The sequence below is a fragment of the Rutidosis leptorrhynchoides genome, chromosome 3 (genome assembly GCF_046630445.1).
Source record: "Rutidosis leptorrhynchoides isolate AG116_Rl617_1_P2 chromosome 3, CSIRO_AGI_Rlap_v1, whole genome shotgun sequence".
In the NCBI taxonomy this organism is placed as follows: domain Eukaryota; kingdom Viridiplantae; phylum Streptophyta; class Magnoliopsida; order Asterales; family Asteraceae; genus Rutidosis; species Rutidosis leptorrhynchoides.
Genome location: NC_092335.1, coordinates 394,241,768 through 394,257,270, shown reverse-complemented (window position 1 = coordinate 394,257,270; position 15,503 = coordinate 394,241,768). Strand labels below are relative to the sequence as shown.

Sequence of the window (15,503 nt, the reverse complement as noted above, 5' to 3'; positions counted from 1 at the left end):
GTCTTTTGACTTACTTTAAATTGTGTCGTATAGGTTTCATTTGTACTTTAAATGTTGTAATGTAACTAGTCATTGAACTACTTTTTTAAACCTTGAAACATCCTTACATTTGAAATGAATGTGACATATTTTGGTCAAACGTTGTTTTAAAGACTTATGACTACGTAACGGTACCTAAGTAGACGGCGCCGTCAATGACGATTTTGTCGGGTCGCTACATATTCTTTCTCTTAATTTCTAGCTTCTTATCTCATTAGTTCATTAAGATGACTAACATACCAATGATGAATGCTCTGAGATCATTGTCTCCGACAAGAAACTCCTCCCAAGACATCGAAGCCAAAGAGAGATGGCTTGTAAGTACATAATTACTTTATTAACGCTTTTCTTTCGTTTTTTATTAAATGATTAAATCGAGTGATATATGATGTTTTTGAGACATACAAGATAAGGTTATATATTCTTTAAGTCAAGTCAGTTTACTTATGTTAAGGAAGAAAATAAAGATTTAGAGTTTATGTTTTAAAAGGAATAACGCTTACCAAAAATAAAAAATAAGCATAAGTGATAGCAACTTGATTAGTCCTTTCACTTTTTTTTTATTATACGACAAAAAATTAAAAATAAAATATTAAACTACTACGTACTATAACTTTTAGTTTAATTCTAATAATTATAATTATTACTAACATGCAAAGTATATAGAGTTTAGTAAAAAGAAAAAATAGTTGCTCACTCAATTTAAATCTAAAGTTTTATTTTATTTTACTTTACAAATAAAATAGAGAACGAATTCATTTTAGTGTATTTGTTTTTATTTTTAATTTTTTCAATTTATACCTTTTGTTGCTTGCTAGAAGATGGCTCAATGATATCCATGCCATGATTACAAATCTGTAACACAAAAAGTAAAACAAAAAAGAGTCTAATATTTATATACACTCTTTAAATTATTGAGATTGAATTATAACTTACCTAACCAAATAAAGAAAATGTATCTTGTTAATGCATCTCCCGGTAACTATAGCGGTCTGGAAGCATTTTGCAACAATTTTTTTTTTTACCATTTTTCTAGTTTGTTTCTATCATAAAAGAAATTTATAAATTAAACATACAAGATTTATTCGTTTATACATCTATATCTATATATTATATCTATACTAGAGCGTAAAAAAATTAGAGATATAAATTAAACCTCTATTGTCATGTAAGTTTGATCCGAATCTTCAACAATTGAAGACTACCTTCCATCGTAATCTAGAAAAATCACAACATTTTTCATTTTGGCAGCAGCCATAATCTTTTCAAAAGAATCCAACGCAGAAGGATGTTTCATCTATATTAGAAAAAAAAACCTTAAAAAACAGTTGTTTTTTGCCTAGCAGTTGTCAATTGAAAAAGATTATGGCAAAAAACAACTGTTTTTTAAGTATTTATATTCTTTTTTCAATATAGATGAAACATCCTTCTGCGTTGGATTCTTTTGAAAAGATTATGGCTGCTGCCAAAATGAAAAAAGTTGTGATTTTTCTAGATTACGATGGAACGTTGTCTTCAATTGTTAAAGATCCGGATCAAGCTTACATGACTACAGAGGTTTAATTTATATCTCTATTTTTTTTACGCTCTAGTATAGATATAATATATAGATATAGTTGCATAAACGAATAGATCTTGTATGTTTAACTTATAAATTTCTTTTATGATAAAAACAGATGAGAAAAGTGGTAAAAAAATGTTGCAAAATACTTCGAGATTGCTATAGTTACCGGGAGATGCATTAACAAGGTACATTCTCTTTATTTGGTTAAGTGTTGTATATTAGTCAAAGTTATAATTCAATCTCAATAATTTAAAGCGTGTATTTATATTAAATTATTTTTTGTTTTATTTTTTGTGTTACAGATTTGTAATTATGGCATGGATATCACTGAGCCATCTTCTAGCAAGCAACAAAAGGTATAAATTGAAAAAATTAAAAATAAAAACAAATACACGTAAATGAATTCGTACTCCTATTTTATTTGTAAAGTAAAATAAAATAAAACTTTAGATTGAAATTGAGTGAACAACTTTTTTTTTACTAAACTATATACACTTTGCATGTTATTAATAATTTTTAGAATTAAACTAAAAGTTATAGTACGTAGTAGTTTAATATTTTTTTTTATACCGTATAAAATAAAAAAATTAAAGGACTAATAAAGTTGCTTTCAGTTATACGTATTTTTTATTTTTGATAAGCGAGAGAACCCTCCTATGAACAAGCACTTTGGCTCCCCCATAGAAGGTAGAACCTCGGGTAACCAAGCCACCGAGCGTGAGACCTGGTACCGGGTGAATTGCGCATTATGCGCACCATCTAGTCACACTCCCACTTTGAACAATTTGGCATAACCATGAATTAAACTCGAGTGGTGTACTTCATTGGACAACTCGGTGGCCACTCAAAAAAGCCTACGTGATTAGTTATGCGTATTTTGTCTTTTAGGGAAATCCTTTGCGAACCAGCCAAGAGTTTTTTTACCAACGATTAACGAGGTAGACTGCATACAATAATATTACTAGCAATAACTTTTATTACGACTTCTAGTAAGAAACTAGAAGCAAAAAGAAAACAATACAACTACAAAGGCTTTATAAGCCAATTGTTTCAAGAAACATAAAGTTTACATCTACTAGATAACCAAGAATAAGAAACGCTTCTAACTGAATCATATAACTCATCTTTCCTTATGTTAGACGCTGAAAAAAATAACACCATTACGAAACCTCCACAGCACCCAAACCATAGTCGCTACGATAACGTAAAATCGATCCTTTGAAGATGATGGCTAACCCAATTATCGAACCAATTTGTCCATGTAGCCCATGAATCAAAACAATCTATGTTTACTTCGGTCCATAGCCCAATTTTTTGCCATAAATCTTTTGCTACAACACACGAGAATAAAACATGATTTAAAACTTCAACACCACAACTACAATGAGGACAACCAATATCTTACCACACCTCGGTCAAAAAGATTGTATCTTGTTGGAAGTCTATTTAAAGCTACACGCAAAATAAAAATATTCACTTTCAATGGTATAAACTTACTCCACCTTGTGCTATACTGTAATGATGGTAACATTGCCTCATCAATCGATCGCCTGATATTTGCAACAGTATAATCAACATTGAAATTGTTTTCCTAACACACTTTATCTTCATCAGAATTATTATTATCGTTATTAAATTTTAAATGTAGAAACTCAAAAAATTATTATAAAATTCAAATAATTATGAATTTTTTCTTTCTAGGTTTGTAGAAAATTATCATAAATAACAAAGATCATTAATGGTGTTAGTGTGGAAAAAAATAAGTTCTGTTTATGGGTTCATTACAGGCATGTTAAGGAACATGTACAATCCGATTTAATATCCTCCGTTTGCATAAACATTTAAATTCATTTGTTAGTATAACAAAGCTAAACATATTTTGTAAATGTTTATAGAGCTGGAGCGATTTGGCAGAACGAATTAAATTTGTTCTTAAAGATTATACTGATCTTGTTTGAAATCTGGAGGAATGGTCTTAGAGATACGACCAGAAATTGAATGGGACAAGGGCAAAGCCGTCGAATTTTTGTTGACTACATTAGGTATTGAAAACTTCTTTAATTGAGACTTTATATATTGATGAAAAAATTTTCATTAAAAACATTCAATGTGTATTAATTATTTTTTGTTCATTATATATAGGATACGAATATACGATGAAACAAAAGATGTATTAGCAATCTATATTGGTGACGATCGCACAGATGAAGATGCGTTCAAGCTTTTACGTACACGTAAAAAAGGATTTGGCATTTTGGTTTCAGAAACTCCAAAAGAAATTGAAGTTGTTTATACCTTACGGTCCAAAATACAATAACACCCTTAAACCACCAAATTTTTTAGAATCTGACTACCATAATTCAAAGTCTCCAGCTATCATCTTCTTGCTTGACAACCATTAATGTGAAAGAACTCGCAAACTCACCATAATATCTTCATTCATGATCGCTTGTCGCTGTTGGAGAATTCTACTACATCTTTAAGAAATAGCATTACCTATATCAAATAATCGGTTAGAACTTTTCGTGGCAATTATTCTCTAGAACAACAACAACAACAACAATACCCAATCCCACAAAGGTAGGGTATGGGGGAGGTAGGGTGTAGACAATCATTCCTCGTACCTTAGATTAGAAGGAAGTCACTACTCCTCCCTCGGGTATAGAACCCGCGACTAGATCAGGTCTTCCCTCCCTCTACTCTAGAAGCAAAAGAGATTGCTTCCTAAAGGACCTCCGACCAGAAATGCTCATAAAAACAAAAAGTGTGGGCAAATGATACGTACCTGTAAACGTTATGTGCGCCTAGAAAGATGCAACCATACAAAGTAGCCATAAAAAGAGGACACATATAGCAAGTAAAGCACCCAATCCCACAAATGTAGGGTATGGGGGAGGTATGGTGTAGACAATCATTCCTCGTACCCTAGATTAGAAGGAAGTCACTACTCCACCCTCGGGTATAGAACCCGCGACTAGATCAGGTCTTCCCTCCCTCTACTCTAGAAGCAAAAGAGATTGCTTCCTAAAGGACCTCCGGCCAGAAATGCTCATAAAATCAAAAAGTGTGGGCAAATGATACGTACCTGTAAACGTTATGTGCGCCTAGAAAGATGCAACCATAGAAAGTAGCCATAAAAAGAGAACACATATAGCAAGTAAAGCATAACAATAGGACAAATAGCATGGATAATATAGTGTGCAGAGACATGTAATTTCAATTAGGCTTACAAACATGCAAAATACACACCCACCCTCCCACCCACACACCCACACACCCCATGTAATTATTCTCTAGAACTTTTTGAATAAAAATTAAATTTTAATAAACAGCTTCAGTTTTTCAGTTTCTTTAGGTGTTGTTCATTTAAAATTTAATTTTATTCAAAAAATTCTATAGAATAATTGCTACGAAAAGTTCTAACCGATTATTTAATATAGGTAATGCAATTTCTTCAAGGTCTAGTAGAATTCTCCAACAGCAACAAGCGATCATGAATGAAGATATTATGGTGAGTTCGCGAGTTCTTTCACATTTATGGTTGTCAAGCAAGAAGATGATAGCTGGAGAGTTTGAATTATGGTAGTCAGATCCTTAAAAATTGGTGGTATAAGGGTGTTATTGTATTTTAGAGTTATAATTATAATGGTGTTCCTGTATTTGTATTTGTAAGGGTGTATTTATATTGGTGTTTATGTATTAGGAGTACGGTTGGAAATGAATCGGATATGGATCGGGTGAGGCCGCATTCATATCTATTTTCTTTTAGTTTTTGTTCATCCATATCAATATCTATATCCGTTTAATTTTAGTTCATTCATCCATATTCATATTCAGTGGATTAAGCGGGTTGATTGATATCCATTAAATATTCAAAAAATGTTATAATATTTTCTAATATGTGATTAAAATAGAAACGTAATATAACAAAACTTTATATAATGTGGGATAATTAAAATCTATCTATAAGAACGTGTAATCTTTGTCGAATATATAACACAATTTGTTAAATTACTATTGCACTCATTCTTCCGGTCAATTACTATCCCGACGGCACTCCGGTTATGAAAGGACCCGTTCATATACATTATAAACGATTCACAATAGTTGATTACATCTTGAGGTATTTGACCTCTATATGATACATTTTACAAACATTGCATTCGTTTTTAAAAGACAAACTTTCTTTTCATCTAAAGTTGACGGCATGCATACCATTTCATAATACATCCAACTATAATTGACTTAATAATAATCTTGATGAACTCAATGACTCGAATGCAACGTCTTTTGAAATATGCCATGAATGACTCCAAGTAATATCCTTAAAATGAGCTAATGCACAACGGAATATTTCTTTAATACCTGAGAATAAACATGCTTTACAGTGTCAACCAAAAGGTTGGTGAGTTCATTAGTTTATCATAATCCATCAATTCCATAATTTTAATAGACCACAAGATTTCCTTTATTCAATAATCATACACTCGCAAGTGTTTAAAAATCATTCATATGGATTGAACACCTGGTAACCGACATTAACATCATGCATATAGAATATCTCCAAAACAGAAATCCATCTGTATAATATAAACTCGAAGTACTAAATCATACCATTTTCCAGTATGGTGGGAGTTAGTGCTCGTAGATCTACCTTTAGGATTCGCGTCAATTAGGGTGTCTATTCCTTAATTCTTAGGTTACCAAGCTAAAAGGGGTGATATTCGATTCGATAATCCAACCATAGAATGTAGTTTCGATTACTTGTGTCTATTTCGTAAAGCATTTATAAAAAACAGCGCATGTATTCTCAGTCCCAAAAATATATATTGCAAAAGCATTTAAAAAGGGAGCAAATGAAACTCACTATACTGTATTTTGTAGTTAAAATACATATGACGTCATTGAACAAGTGCAAGGTTGGCCTTCGATTCACGAACCTGTATTCATTATATATATTTATATGTTTGATCAATATCTTTCTAACAATTTAGGTCAAGTCGTAGTGTATCACAATCCTAATGCTCGAGACTAAATATGCAAAAGTCAACAAAAGTCATATTGACCAAAATGTCTTCCAAAATTTATACATGATTATTATATAGTTTAAATATAGTCGTTTTATATATTTAAATATTTTTAACAGATTTTATTAAAGTAAATAATATAGTTCTTTTATTAATAAATAAAATTTTATGTTAAAATTTATATAATAAAAATATATTTTTATATATCTTAAGTAATAAAATTTATAAAGTTCATTTAATATCATAAAAATAATATGATAGGTATTATTAATGTAATTATATTATACGTAGTAAAATATCTTTGTATCACATATTTATTTGATAAAATAATATTGATAATAATAATAATAAGTAAAAGTTGTATTATTTTGTAATAATTATTATTATTCTACTAATAAAAATAACAATAATTATATTTTCTAAAAATGATAAAATGATAATTTTTATTAATAATAGTACTAAAATGATAATAATAATGATGTTTCATATTAACAATGATATTTTTATTAAAAATAATAATTTTAGTAAAAATGATAGTTTTAATATTAATAATACTTTTAATACTAATAATAGTAAAATAATGAAAACGATATTTTTCCTTTAAATCAAAATCTTACAATATCTTAATTTCATCATGATACTCATACTCATTATTTCCTAATCGTTTCGTTTAATAGCTTTTAGTCGTCTTTTATATCACGTTCATATTAATAATAATAATAGTAATCATAATAATTAGATGTTACTAATATTATTTTAATTATAATAATACTAATAATAATAATATTAATGATAATACTAATAACTATTTGAATGATAATAATAATAATAATAATAATAATAATAATAATAATAATAATAATAATAATAATAATAATAATAATAATAATAAGAATAATAATAAGAATAATAATAAGAATAATACTAATTATAACCTTAACGATAATAACGGTAATAATAATAATAATAATAACAATAATATCTTTTATTAATAACGACAATGATAATAATAATAATAATAATAATAATAATAATAATAATAATAATAATTAGATTATAACGACGATAATAATAATCATTTTTACAAAAATTCAATTGACTATAACTTCTAAACCGTTCATCGAAACCATTCGATATCTAAATGAAAAGTTCTCAATTTTTCGCTAGCTTTCCAACGACATGCATATCATATACCTTATCTTAATAGAATATGTATTTAATTCAAGATTCGACATAACCTACCTAACGACAATAACGAATGTATAAGCATGCATAATCCTATATATTCGAGCACTAGTCCGTGATACACTAATAATATATAAAAGTTAAGTTATAAGGGCTCACGTATCAATATTGAGATTCAATATTGCAGGAAAAGTATGTAGACACAACGGGGATGATAAATACTAGTTTGACTCACGAGCAATACTCCCGAACCATACCCATAACCTCCATAGCTATAACCCATAATTTCCTTACCTCTATCCCGCTCGAAACACAATTTCGAAATCACTCGGACATCACTCCGTCGTAATATTTTATGTATACTAATAATATCTTGAAATAATACGGAGTAAATATATATATATTTAAATTGATTGAGAGAGTTTAGAGAAAATATTTTCAAGTTTCTATGAAATAATGAAACCTATTAAATTCTATTTATAATAGATTTTTGAATTATTAAAGTATGAATTATTAAAGTGAATTATTAAAGTATTAATTATTAAAGTGAATTATTAAAGTGAATTATTAAAGTTAAAGTAAAGTAAAAATAAAATAAAGGTAAAGTTTAAGTATAGTAAAAGTATAAAACTATGTACGTATAATGCACGTATAAATATATATAATATTAAATTAAATCGTTATATATATTTAATAAAATAAAATATAAATATAAATATCGTTATCTTTATCATACTGGTTAAGTAATGGGTTGTCAAAAGTGGTTCTAGATATTTATAAAAGTTATATACGTTTTAATAATAAAGTTCTTTTTAAACTGAAAACATTTTTGTACATTTGAAACTAAATCAAATAAATATGATAATTTTGTTTTCTAAAACTAAATATAATTAAGAATCATTTTGTTTAAAGGTTAAAATAATGGAAATCATTATATCATAAAACGTTTTAAAAAAGTAGAATCATATATATTCATAATAGGTTTCAATTTTTTAAATTACAGTCTGTTGGTGAAGTATGGGATAAAGTCCAAAGGTTAAATAAACGTATGAAATCATCTTAATGAAAAATGTCGAGTTACTTAACTTGTCGATATCCAACATCTAAGTTATTTACACTCCACGTTCTTACTTATTGTCATAACCCGTCATAAACCATAAGGACAAATATAATAATATATGATTTCATCGCGAGGTATTGACCTCTATATGCGACATTTTTCAAAGAAAACTGCATTCGTTTTTACAATACAAACCACAACTTTTATTTAGAATACAAGGTTTAAACAACATAATAATAATTATCGTTTAGCGATAATCTTGGCCTTACAAACTTTACATGTGATGATAACAATACGATTTTCAACATATTTTACATTACAAATCCTCCGATATGCAGTTTTATTTTTGAAACAAATATGCATACTCCAGATCTTGTTTAAATTCAACATGATGCAGCGGAAACTTTTAGTTATTACCTGAGAATAAACATGCTTAAAACGTCAACATAAAGTTGGTGAGATATAGGTTTAATGCCGGTAGCATTATAAATATAGACCACAAGATTTCATATATAAACGTTTTAATAAAAATATTCTAAGTTGTTGAGCACTTGATAACCATACTTAACATATAATCAACGTCGCATATTACCTTTATTATGAAATCTTACTACACCGTACCAAGTGTAGTCACCGAAATGAAGTACTGTGCAACTGTTGAATACTGGTCGTCCAGTCCGGTTGGGGTTGTCAGGTCCGATAGATCTATCAACAGGATTCGCGTTTACAATACCGCATGTAAATAGTAGTTACCAAGTTACAGGGAGGTATGCCAATGGTACAACTCAACGTAGAATATATATTTTTAATCACTTGTGTCCATAACGTAAATCATAAAATGCATGTATTCTCATCCCGAAAATTTAGAGTTTAAAAGTGGGACTATATACTCACTTTTGCTTTGAAGATATTTAACACGACTTGGTCTCCGATAGATATCACGAACCTAACCATATATATAATATATTAACATATTTTCTTTTCAAATAATCGTTACATATATACTTATAATACTTTTAATATCTATTAGTCCGTAGTTAGCAGTCCGATGTTAGTGGTCCACAATTAGTTGCTCAATAAAATAAATCAAGACCCCATCGTATTCATATTGATCAGAATTAATCTTGATCCATGGTACCATGTTGTCAAACGACGTGTTGCGTACATAAAGTACCGTGTTGTCAAATGACGTGTTGCGTACAATCATGAGGTCTTATGATTAATCTTCTCGTGTTGTTTACGGGTGGTCCTGAAATATATAAAATCAAATCATAAGTAATTATATATAAAATATCATATTAATTAGAAAAGATATGATTAATTTACTTTTTCTCCAAATATTTTCGTAGCTAAACTAGCTTCGGATACCCAATCTTGTTTTAGTCGTAGTTTCTTCATTACAACTCCGTTTTTGTTGGTTCAACTTGCCAATTCCTTGGATCGAGTCAAATTTTAAGAATATGAACTGTAAGTACCTTGGTTTACATTCGGAATCACAGGTTATAGTTCAAACTTTAGGTGAATCTTATGAAAGTAATCATTTTTGTCATAAAAACAATATTTAGATAAAAATATTTACACTTTGAGTTAAACCATGAAATTTTTGTGTGTTAACATATTCATAAGAAATATCATTTTTCCAAGATATGAACTTCCAATTCAATGTTTAAAATGGTTTTTAATTATCCAACCCAAAAGAGCCCCCGGTTGCACTCCGACGACGTAGATTCAGTTTTAAGGTGTTCTTTGTAAAAACAAGTTGTATCTTGTTAAGTTAGCATATCATTATGATATATTATAGGTCTTGAAGTGTTTTAAAAGTTAAGTTAGAAGGATCTATTTAGTTTGCGAACAAGTTTAAAATCATTCAAACTATGTTCTTGTTGTTAAAATTTTAAAACACAAAATAAGATAGCTTTATGAATATGAATCGAATAAAATTATGAAAAAGGTAACTACCTCAAGTTACTTGGACAAAGTTACTGCAAAGGATAAGAAAAATCCTAGAACCAAAAGAGTGGTGGAGTTGGATCAAAAGGTTGGAAGTAAACTTGTATAGTTGGAAGGATTATTGAAGTGTTCTTGAAAGGAATTTCTTATGATGTTTAAGGCTTGTTTTTGAAGCTAGATTGTAACAACCCGTCCTTATCCACCTGGACGAAGTCATCAACATTTGGTCCCATTGCGATGATCGACTCCAAGTAATGTCCTTAAAATGAGCAAATGCACAGCGGAAGACTTAATTCGTACCTGAGAATAAACATGCTTTAAAGTGTCAACCAAAAGGTTGGTGAATTCATAGGTTTATCATAACAATCTTTTTAATATATTAATAGACCACAAGATTTCATAATCATAAACATAATACACTCGCAAGTGTATGTAAAGCATTCTAAGTGGTTGAGCACTTGGTAACCATACTTAACATTTAATCAACGTCGCATATTCCCTTTATTATGAAATCTCACTACACTGTACCAAGTGTAGTCACTGAAAATGAAGTACTGTGCAACCGTTGAATACTGGTCGTCCAGTCCGGTTGGGGTTATCAGGCCCGATAGATCTATCAACAGGATTCGCGTTTACAATACCGCATGTAAATGGTAGTTACCAAGCTATTAGGGAAAAATATGCAAAGTGGTACAACTCAACGTAGAATATGTTTTTAGTACTTGTGTCCATTTCGTAAAACAGTTATAAAACAGTGCATGTATTCTCAGCCCAAAAATATATATAAAAAGGGAGTAATGAAACTCACCATACTGTATTTTGTGGTAAAAATACATATGACGACATTGAACAAGTGTAGGGTTGGCCTCGGATTCACGAACCTAAATCAGTTATATATATATATATATATATATATATATATATATATATATATATATATATATATATATATATATATATATATATATATATATATTAAAACATATTCTAACAACTAACAAGTTGATATATTAATAATTTACACATCGTATTACTAATTAAGTTATATTTATCCTATGTATTTTACGTAGTTAATATTTATTTCTATATTACATTTATTAATATTAATATAGTAAATATTTATTAAAGTAGTTTAATAATATAATATTTATCATCTATCATAATATATTACAAATAGAAATTTATTTCAAGGTTTATATATGATAAGAGGATATATTTATATTAATTAATATATTTTATATATAGCTTACTTAATATCATAATTTAGTAATATACAATATTAACATATTTGTAATTTATTTTTGAAAAATAATATTTACTTGTAATAATAACAATAATAGTGATAATAAAATGATACTCTTGATAATGATAATTTTACTAATAATGATAACTTTATTAAAATTGGTAGTTTTTAATATAAAAAAAAAATAATTTTAATGATGATACTAATAATAAAGTGTTATATGTTCATACCTATATTAATAATAATAATAATAATAATAATAATAATAATGAATAATAAGTAAACTACCTCAAAGAAGTAGCCCTTAAAAATAAAGCCCAAGTCCGGGTTTGAACCGGCGACGTCCCGCTACCCCGATAACATCCTTAACCACTCCTCTGACCTCGCTTTTAGGATTAAACTCAGATTTATATTTATATAACCCATCACTCTTTATCATTCAGCTCAATCTTAGGTTCAAACCCATGACCTCTCGTTAATCCACAAACACCCCAAACCATTTGAGCTAATCTACTTATACGATTTAATTCATAAACGAAGTCCCTTAAACCTTTATCTGTTTTCTTCTTCTTTCTCATCTCATCATCATATATCGTCCATATATCTATACATATATTATTGTAACCGAATCAGTATACCATCTTTATTATTTCACGCTTTATGATCACCTTTATAATACATCACCTCATTTCTTTGTTATTATACTTCACCATTCTTACGTAAACCTTACCATCATATTTTAACCACATATACCCATATCTATATTATCATTTATCATGAACCATAATCTTAGCATAATCACTATTATCATAGTTTGCAAAAGAATTAGAAATAACCGATAGTCTTCATCCATGTTGTTTCCAACATATTCAAATCCAAGCCCAACGATATGATTAAATCTCGGTCCATTAAAAGAAAATAAAGATCTCGGCAATCCATTTAACCAACAATTTAATAATAGCCGTATAACTCCATGGCTAAAGAAAGGAACATGTTGGTCCACCCTTTTTCTTTTTTTTTTTTTTTTTTACAATTCGATGCATACAAGTGGGAAATGGGATTCGTTTTGTAACAACAAATATAGCTGTCACTTTTGCACAAGTGGGGATGAGATACTTTTGCACTAAAGAATTTAGTGACTTTCGGTTCAAAAGAAAACATTAGCCTTGTATATATACTTGATTAAAGAGAAACAGGCTACAAAAAAAAATGAAGGTTTTCTAGTTTTGCTGGCTTTATCCTTCGGTGGTAACAACATGTAAAGAAAAAATAAATGATCAATCATATGAGATTGAGGTGTTTAATACCGAACAGTATATTTAAAGGTGGGTTTTGTTGAATTGGTGCTTTGGCTTTCGGTTTAAATACAAACGATACATAATTATAGCATCAACCTCACTTTTCTTCATTGTTCTATTTCATCATCAATTGCAGGTGTTTGAAGGGTGAAGAAGACGATGGTTCGAAACAGAAGTATTTAACAGCATGTGAGTTTAGGTGATGGCCGTATGAGAAGGGAAGAGCGAGAGGGGATGGTGACAAACGTTATTGGGTTTGGGTTCTATTCGAATATCAACAAAAATGTAACCGTGGTATTTTTTTAGATGATGGGTATGTTGGTATTCGATGGAATAGGTTAGAAAACAGAAATTTATGCATCGTTAATGGGGATTAGGAGAGAGAGAGGAGAGAGAATAGATGGCATGGTATAAAGTTGTCTTCTAAATCGCAGTGGTGATGATTTGGGGTGGTAAACGACAGTAAGGTGGTGGTGACGGAGGAGAAGCCGGTGGTGGATGGTTATATGATAGTATTGTGGTTTGTAAGATGGTAGTGAGTGGGTTCCTTGTTTGCAGTTTGAGAACAAAACACAACATAGATAGATGGTTTTGTTGGGTTTTTGTGAGTGAAGATAAAGATAGACATATTAAGGTTATAAGTAAGATAATGAAAGTGTTGGAGTTTAGATCGAATAGGAAATACGAACTAGTGATGACCATTGTTTGAGACTTGTGGTTTTTGATGTATGTTAAAACAATTGGAGTCACACTCTCTACAAAGCATATAGGAGTCAACTAGTTTATAAATCTAATAAATAATTCACTCATTACAGTGTTACACAGTGTTATTGTTAAAATCTTAATCCATATGCGTTGTATGTTGACAGAACCTTTCGAGCAGGTGAAGGAGACAGAAACAAAAAGAAAATATATATAGATAGGGACTTATAACAAATTTCACCCGTGATATCTACTTTTATCAATTATATTTTACGGAAAATTTATTAATAATAATAATTATATTATAGTATTTACTAATATTGACTAATAAAAATGTAACACTAATATTATAAATAATACAAACAGAAGATTGTATTGTTTTCTAATATCAATAACTATGATGTTAATAATAATAATAATACTGATAAAGAAAATGTTAATATTCAATAATAATATTAATAATCATTTTATCAAATTTATGCCACTAATAATAATAAGGATGAAAATATTTATAAAAATGATAATAATAATTCTTAATTCAAATGATTAAATTTTATTATTTTCAATTATTGTATTTACTTACATTTATATATATGTGTACACTTGTACATATTCATTTACAAATAATTGTTCGTGAATCGTTGGAAACAGTCAAAGGTTAATTGCATATATGACAACAGTTCAAAGTTCCTTAAGGTTCATCATTACAGACTTTGTTTATCGTGTCGAAACATATAAAGATTAGGTTTAAATTTGGTCGGAAATTTCCGGGTCGTCACAGTACCTACCCGTTAAAGAAATTTCGTCCCCGAAATTTGATCGAGGTTGTTATGGATAACAATAAGAAGGTTTTCATGAAAAATATAAGGTGATAATGGAGTTTTATCATCATTGAGTAATGTAGATAAAACGATTCGATTATGCGAAGAATATAAATGAGACTATCGTAAAAGAGTGAGATGAGTAAAATATATTCGTCTTAACCGATGACGTAGTTATGATTGATTTCCGGGATTTAAGGGATTTAAAGAGAATCTTACGTAATAAGATATGGTTCTTTGGTGATTAAGGAAATCAGGATCTTCTTTGATTATATGCAATAATCTGTTTCGATTGCTCTGTCGGATATTTCACTATAAATTCACCCCTTCGTTTCCTTATTTTCCACGACTCACACCTTCTATTCTTTCTCCCTTGATTCTTACTTTAAAGCATTCATCAATATGCTCCATCCAGTCCTGATTCTTGATATACTCCTAACTTTTATATCTGTCATTCTTCTTTTTCATCTACCACCAGAAGAATCTATTTACTTCTACTATACTCTTGTGTTTATAGTGTTTCTAATTCTCTCGTGTCTCTATATTGCTATCTGCATCGATATCCACAGTTTGTAATTTCGGGGTTATTATCGAAGTTTATATTCTTCATTATT

At 29.1% G+C, this 15,503-nt stretch overlaps 1 pseudogene; it reads left to right on the top strand.

Annotated features, from left to right (window-relative positions):
- Positions 1-266: 266 nt before the first annotated feature.
- Positions 267-3,920, top strand: LOC139901350 (probable trehalose-phosphate phosphatase 8; annotated as a pseudogene).
- Positions 3,921-15,503: the final 11,583 nt, after the last annotated feature.